Source organism: Schistosoma mansoni, chromosome 1, assembly GCF_000237925.1.
Source record: "Schistosoma mansoni strain Puerto Rico chromosome 1, complete genome".
In the NCBI taxonomy this organism is placed as follows: domain Eukaryota; kingdom Metazoa; phylum Platyhelminthes; class Trematoda; order Strigeidida; family Schistosomatidae; genus Schistosoma; species Schistosoma mansoni.
The window spans coordinates 6,181,397-6,190,155 of record NC_031495.1 but is presented as its reverse complement, the minus strand read 5'-3'; positions in this window follow the sequence as shown (position 1 = coordinate 6,190,155).

Here is an 8,759-nt window from a genome sequence, read left to right as displayed (position 1 = left end):
GAGACGATTTATATTGTGTTGATAGTTGATGGTGTGTTATGTGTCCGTATGAGTTGTGAACGAAGGAGTTCGTTGTCTAAATGATTAAAGAATATGTGAACTATGAATAATTCACTCTTTAATAAAATTAACACTAAAGTATCAGGCTTAATTATTGTTTGGTCAAAGTAATTTTCAAATTGTATAATTACAGTAGTAAACAATATTGAATTAGCCAATATGCCCTAATAACCTAAGGTTAGCATTCCTGATTTTCTATGTATCCAGATGGTCTTAGTCAGATAAAGAATCACTGTATATTAGAAGACTCTACATAAAATGTTCTATCTAAGTTTATGGTTCTCATAAAGTGTACATCTACGAATTTGTGCAAAATCAAAATCAGGACCTTCTAGCAATGCTTTAAAAACAATATATCAGAATCTTCTTAGAGTCTAGATTTTAGTTCTCATTTGATGATCATCACCTTACAATATGAATTTAATGAAGTTGAAAAGATTTAAAGTAAAATTCAGAGCTATTAGTTTGAAAGTACTATTATGGCTGATGGATTGAAAAATCTTAGATTCATTCCCATGTGAAGTTATGGATTCACACTGCTGAGCAACTTCAAATGATAATGTAACAGCTGTGTTAATACTCTTTTGATTTCACTAATTCTCCAGCTGATATTATTCTATCAAAACATGACAATAAATTATATGTTTGATTTTATTTTTCCATAGAAACTTAAAATGGAGAGTGGCTAGCAGTGTAATTCAGGACGCCCACTTCGTCCTATTTGGGACTCGTCAGCTGGATGTGCCTGCATCTCAGAGTTGATGTTCACTCTGGGACTCCAACCCAATACCGTTCGCTTCAAACGCCATCACGTTATCCACTCAGCTACTGAGTCCTGATATCCACTTGCTTGTGCAATGGGGTGAAGTTTAAATTTACTTAGTATTGTTTGTTTGAATCTTCTCATTGATTTTCGGGACTGCGATTGATCAATCTCTTGTTAGCATATGTGCATCCTATGTGGACTGCCTCGATATAGCCTTGATTCACAAGCATTATAAGCAAAGATAGATAGTGGCTAGCAGTGGAATCCAGTTTGACGCACATCACTTTGTCCTATTTGGGACTCGTCAACTGGATGTAACTGCATCTGAGTTGATGTTCACTCTGTGACTTGAACGCAGTACCTTTCACTTCAAATGCCATCGCGTTATTCACTCAGCTACTGAGTGCTGATATTCAGTTGCTTGTTCAGTGGGGCAATACGCATAGTATGCCAATAAGAGACTAATCAATTACAGTCCTAAACATCAATGAGAAGATTCAAACAAACAAACAATATCAAGTGAATTTATTCAATTTTAACTTATTGAATGTTGAAAAAAAAGCTGATTAATGATTTTTCTTTATAAGAAAAAACAAAAACAACAAAATACAAGTAAACACTTACTTACTACTAGTTCAAACTGTCAATATTAATCATTTCAGTTTTTTTCATGAATAATTGAACATTGATAAACTCGTATTGTTAAAATTAAATAAAAAAAAAAGAGAAAACAACAACAACGACAACAAAAAAAACTAATCTGGATACATTCACTTAGTATTGTTTAGTTGAATCTTCCTAAATAGAACGAAACGCGCGTCAAACTGGATTCCACTTCTAGCCATTATCTATCTTTGTTTATAATCTGGATACAATTTTCAAAAGATTATCATTTGAAGAAAAAAAAAAGAAGAAAACATTAAAAAATAAACAAACAACTTTATCATTAGGGGAATAAGAGAAAAAGAGAGGAGACCATGTATGATTATCCATAATCTATACAAAATATCAATTATTTTAATAGTCACTTTTTTTTGAAAGAAAAAAGAAAAAAAAAGAGGAGAACAAAAAGAAATAGTCAATCTTATAGATGTAACATATCTTATTAAAGATAATGACCTTATACTCTATCATAGATAAAGATAGTTTCATTCAGTTTATATATGTTTATAATGCTAATAAGGTAAATGATTAATAGATTATTCTTTTATTATGTAACCATGTTATTGAGTATTAATCTAAGTTTAATTCATTCAATATAGTTAAAATCATGAGTCAATTGAAGCTAGATTACTATGGAAAACCTGGAAGCATTGGATGACCGTTTCGTCCTATTGTGGGACTCCTCAACAGTGCGCATCCACGATCACTCCTCACGAGATTCGAACCCAGGACCTACCAGTCTCGCGCGCGAGCGCTTAACCACTAGACCATTGAGCCGGCATCCGACGATGTTAATGTCTAAATGGCTCCATGAGGTATTTATTGGAGTTCTAGTGAGAAGCAGTAACCAGTGGAGTTCAACCATGTCCGTTGTGAGATAGTAACTCACTGAAGACATTGGTGGATGTGTCACTCACTTTCGTGGTTTGGTCGAAGTTAGATATTAACATCGTTGGATGCCGGCCGGCTCCATGGTCTAGAGGTTAAACGCTTGCACGCGGGACTGATAGGTCTCGGGTCTCAATATCGAGAGGCGAGATCGTGGATGTGCACTGCTGAGGAGTCCAAAAATAGGACGAAACAGCCGTCCAATGCTTTCAGGTTTTCCATAGTAATCTAGCTTCAATGGATTCATGATTTCAACTATATACAATTACTAAAATCTCCACAAAACCCCCTTCATTCAATATGTTAATCTTATGAAAAGAGTAGAATTTGGACTGGTTTTATTTGTTTATATTTTGACTATTACTATTATATATATAAATATATTTGGTCAATCGATTTTTAAGCCTATTTTTGACATAAAGTCTTATACTATTTATAAATAGTTAGTAGGTTAGTTATTTCATGAAAGTTTGTCTAAATACCATGCTTAAATGTTGAGACTTAGTTATTTATTTATCTGAACACAAACATTGGTACAAAGGGGCACCAAAAATATGTATGCGCCACACAAATCAGATGAGATTTGTGTGAGGGCTGTGATACTGCCCAGGTGCCAAAACCGAAACAAGTGGTTCTCTCAGGGGACCACACAAGGAGCCTTTAACCTAAAGATCTGATCCACAAGACAGTGGAGCATCGTGAGGAGATGCAGTCCCATGTTAGCCGGTGACCAACAATAAATTCATACTCCATTTGTTTCCTCACGATACTGGAGCCCATGTGCACCATTGGTCTGGAATCAGGGTTTTCCAACTCTCCTAGGTGAACTTTCCGTGTCCCCCAACGCGCGTAAAGCGCCGGATATTCGCTTTTCATCCTCTCAATTTCGTAAAACACAGTAATGCCACGAGAAGGCAGTTAGTAGGACTTCTGTGGCAGAGGCTGTATACGCGTGGTCATGTGAGAGCATTTCGAGAGGGAGATAGGACTCTCCCCACTCTCGGTCGTACCAGGGCATTTAGGGGCTGAGACTTAGTCTATCTAGTCAAAAATTTATTCATACAATTGTTAACTGTATCATTGGGCATGTAATAACTGGAAGTGATAACTGATGACTCTATCCAAAATGATAGTATATGTTTTGCAATAAAAACTATATAATTTAAAGAACGTATCATAAAGGAAACCACTCCACCTAAACTGTAGTATTCTACTAGAATAATACAATTTTATTTGGTATTGGTGTTCGTAAAAATTAAATTCACAGACTGATACTTTCTAGACTACCAATGAAAACTTGGGGGCACTGGAGATCTGTTTTGTCTTAGTATGGGACTCCTCGGCAATGTGCATCCGGACAACGGCTGAATGGTCTACAGGTTAAGCGTTCGCGCAAGTGACAGAAGGTCCGGCGCTTGATTTCCATGGGTAAGATCGTGGAGGCTCACTGTTGATGAGTCCCATGCTAGAACGAAACGCCTATTCAGTACTTTCCGATTCTAGATATAATCATTTCGTGAGTGATGATCTTATTTGTTAAAATATAAAAGAACTATAATTAAAAACAAGATTCCAAGAGAAAATTGTGTACCACTCGTTCACAGTTGTTATCTTCATTAGGTTATGTTGACCATTATAAATACATAGCAATCAGTCAGTTGCTCCAATAGAATGATAATCAGCTAAACAGTCTGGTAGATGAATGTTGAAAACAAATTTAACCTATCCAGCTGAGAGAGAAAGTATAAAATCGAATTTTTCTCATTAGGTCATTCTACGAAACATTATCCCTTCAAGTATGTTTGATTAAATATGCTGAATGATGAAGATTCCTTTTTTAAGACATAGTTGTCTTAATCAAGAATAGTAAGTGAAGCTATAATGCACTGAAACATAATGTATCTGTCAGTGTTATGTCTACATGTTACTAAGCTGGTTTGTGCCTAGTAATAAAATCCCAAGTCTAACGACACATGCAGAAAACACAAAAAAAAAAGATAAAATTACATTTTCAACTCATTGTGACTTTTATTCAATGTTACTTCCATTTTTTTGAAAATTCATTATAATAATTATTCTGTGTAGTATCTGGGTATTTCTAAGGGGATATTTGGTTTGGAATAATATTGATTTACTTAAGTATAATGTTTATTCAATATAATATCATCTGCATTAATTCAGTGTAAAATTAGTTCAGTATGATATATGGTTTGGGTTTTTTGTAATGATTCTATGTATTTCCTCTATGTAAACAGATCGTCCGAGGTGAGTAAAGTCAATATGTAAATGGGTGTATGATTTTCATTTATTTTTGACTGCCATAACAAAATGAAGGCAGGATTTCCGTCAGCACTATTTGATTTGTCAGATTTTTCGTGATATACTGAAGTGTAACTAATCTTGTATCTTTCAGTTATATGACAATGGCTTGAAACAAACACACAGGAACCGAAATTACACTGAAACCTAGCTAGCTTAATAGTATAGTAGCCCAGTTAAATTTGTTGTTTCTTTTTAAGATCATCATGGCTGTCTCTCTCTCCACCTCTCCTCAATAAAGGTGATAAGATAATAGTAATGAACTGAAAAGATGGTAGTGAAACTCTGTTATTAAGTTTTTCCAGACGGAAACAACTATTACTAATTCGTAAACAGAAAAAATGAAATAAATATAGTTTATAGTTGTAAGCAAAGATGGATAGTTGCTTGTGAACATCCACTCTGAGATGCAGGTACATCCAGCTGACGAGTCCCAAATAGGACGAAACGCGCGTCAAACTGGATTTCACTACTAACCACTATCCATCTTTGCTTACAATGCTTGTGAAATAAGGCTATATCGAGACAATACGCACAGTATGCACATATGCCAACAAGAGACTGACCAGTTGCAGTCCTAAACATCAATGGGAAGATTCAAACAAGTAATACTACAGTTTATAGTTGTTAGAATTAAAAATTTCTAAATGAATGAATCAATGATTTAGACCTTTTGATCCAGTTGTGATAAGTCTTTTAACTGAACGTTTAAGTCAGTTACCTAAGCTATTCTAATAACCCCAGGCTAAATCTAATGGACAACTTGAACACGAGAGAAAAGGTGAGAAGTGTGAAATGAATGCTTTACTCCAAGGTTAATTTATGTACAGAAAGTCGAGAGTGTTTATAATATTTTAGATGTTCACTGACTTCTGGAATTTTCTGGAACCAAAATAAACATAGTAGCAGAATAGGTAGTCATTCAATCAGAAATGTGACAACATGACTCCTTATTTTATAGATGCTTCTGAAAAACCTCTATTTAACGCTGGTTGGATAAAATGTCTTCAGTGTTTTCATCGCCCCTCTGGACATTTTTGAGGAACACTAAAGACCCCCTCAGCACAAAACAAGACATCATCTTTGGATATACTTACTATATCAGTCGCTGTCAATCTGTACAAGGTTACTTACCTATTTCATGATGACAGTTTTACAGTTTTTAATTAAATTGAATATAGTTTTCACTAAAAATTAGTGTTTACCATTAAACTGATGTAAACTTAAGCAAAGATGGACAGTGGCTAGCAGTGGAATCTAGGACGCGCGTTTCGTCTTATTTTTCTCTATGAACTATTTTTCCTGATGAGAATCTACTGAAATAGTGAGTTTATGCGTTTAAAGCTATTCTGAACTAAATATGATCAAAAATAACACTGAGATTGAATCGAATTCAATAGAAGTTAAAGCAAGTTATGTAACAAAGTAATAGAGGTAAGTCAAACACTAACTGCTGAGGAGTCCCATAATAGGACGAAAAGGCCGTCCAGTGCTTCCAGGTTTTCCATGGTGGTCTAGCTTCAATTGACTCATGATCTCAACTACATAAACACTAATTGCTGTTAAAAAAAGGTTACTTACTGGTTCATCATTAATATTTATATCACAAATAACTGACATCTTAAATACAGCATGAAATGATAGCAGAATGTAACCTTGAAATGGCATATTAAAACAAGGCGAAATACTGAATAAATTCATTTAGTGATAATAAACATGATTTCTTTTACTATATAAAATTGGGTTAGGTTAACCAGCCATGTTTTTCATGTCCAGCATTTTTTGCTAATTTAGTAGGTGAGTTTTGTAAATAACGGCAGGATTTTCACTGGGGATTACATTTCAGTCGCCCAAAGCTATCTATAAGTATATCCTCTATGAAAACGTTACTATAATCCATCCCAACTTCCCGAATCAAAAAGTAATTGAACTGAACAGAAAAATACCCGAAAATACTTGACGCGTCATAAATATATAGAATATTGAAAGATGGATGGGCTATAAATCCGCGAACATATATCTTTGGAAAATTTCATATTTTGTATGTATTAACTGACAACTAAGTCGAACTAAGCAAAGATGAATAGTGGCTAGCAGTGGAATCCAGTTTGACGCGAGTTTCCTCCTATTTGGGACTCGTCAGCTGGGTGTAACTGCATATCAGAGTTGATGTTCACTCTAGGACTCGGGCCCAGTACCTTTCGCTTCAAACGCCATCGCGTTATCCACTCAGCTACTGAATCCTGATATCTTTGATTACCATGCTTATGAATTAAGGCTATATCGAGGCAATACGTACAGTGTGCACATATGCCAATTAGAGACTGACCAGTTGCAGTCCTAAATATTAATGGGAATATTCAAACAAACAATACCAAATGAATTTAGGTTGAACTAAATTAAACGATTACTCAATGATATTGAATAATGTTAGAGATCTATCAAAAGATAACTGAGATCAGAAATAGAGATCTATAAATTCCGATTCACTGATTGAATAACAGCAAACTCTCTACAAGCTCTATTCTAGTGTAGGGTTTGAAGTGCACAATACTAAGGAATCCAAAAGTAGGTTGAACTAGTTATCAAGTACTTTTTAATGTCTAATGTTTTGTCATATTACAATCAGTTAGCAGTGAAAATTACATAAGTAAATCCCTGAAATCTAACTTTTATTCATCATATTTTTATTTGTTTTACATACAAACAATTATTTGTATAACTCCTCCTGTAGTTATTCTGGGGTTACAGCCGGTCCTAATCTCGGATGAAAGAAGGAGAATTGGATGTGGGGTCGGTAACTCCACCGAGTAGAAAACAATCTTGCTAATAAATAAAAAAAACGCTAACCAGAATAAACAAAGTAAATAATTACTAATATGTAAGGATATCGGATTAGATTTTCACTTTTACGAGGAAATCTACTTGCATCTACACTACATTTAACAGAATTACTTAATATCAGGAGGGGGTTTTGTGGAGATTTTAGTAATTTTGTAGTTGAACTTATGAGTTGATTGAAGCTAGACCACCATCGAAAACCTGGAAGCACTGGACAGCCATTTCGTCCCATTGTGGGACTCCTCGGTAGTGCGCATCCACGATCCCGCCTCGCGATAATCGAACCTATGACCTACAAAATTACTTAATAGTTGAACTGATGAGTGGTGGCCTGATTAAACATCTGATCTACCTGTTCCTGTCATCTATATATTTCAACAACTTATCTAATTTTGTTTGTTTTAATACATCATTATGCCTATTAATGGCATAACCTATTCAGGTGCGTTTCTGAAAAGTGTATAACCTTCCTCTGTAAAGGTTACAAAAGGCCTAATCAGAGATATCGTGGTTGCTGGCAATATGCAGAGAAAAGAATGAAGAAGTAAGAAACGGAAACTTGTAGAAATACTTTTTGCTGAGAATTCTATATTGTACCGAAAATATAATATTGAATAAAGCTAATAATAATACTACTAATAATAATGAGTTTATCTAAGCTAGACCATCATTAAGAACTTGAAAGCACTAGATAGCCATCTCTTCCTAACATAGGATCCCTCAGAAGTGCATATACACGATTCCGCACTGTCAGTTATTAATTTCTCTAGATAAGATATTTCATTATTGAATATCATAGTTCAACGAAATAGTATTACGTATATGTATCTATTCGCTGGAAGTGGATAGGACACACATTGAGGAAATCACCCAACTGCGTCACAAGGCAAGCCCCCACATGGACTCCTGAAGGCCAAATGAGAAGAGGAAGACCAAAGAACACATTACGCTGATAAATAGAGACAGACATGAGAAGAATGAACAAAAGTTGGATAGAACTAGAAACGAAGGCCCAGGACAGAGTGGATTGGAGAATTCTGGTCAGCGGCCTATGCTCCATTGGGAGTAACAGGCGTAATTAATTAAGTATATATATCTATTGAAAGCTTTTAGGTAATAGTCATCGAGATCTTTCTTTTTGTTAAAACACTATCAATAATCATATAGTGCCAAGTCGATAGGAAATCATTTTAATATCTAACACATTATATTCTGGGAAGAT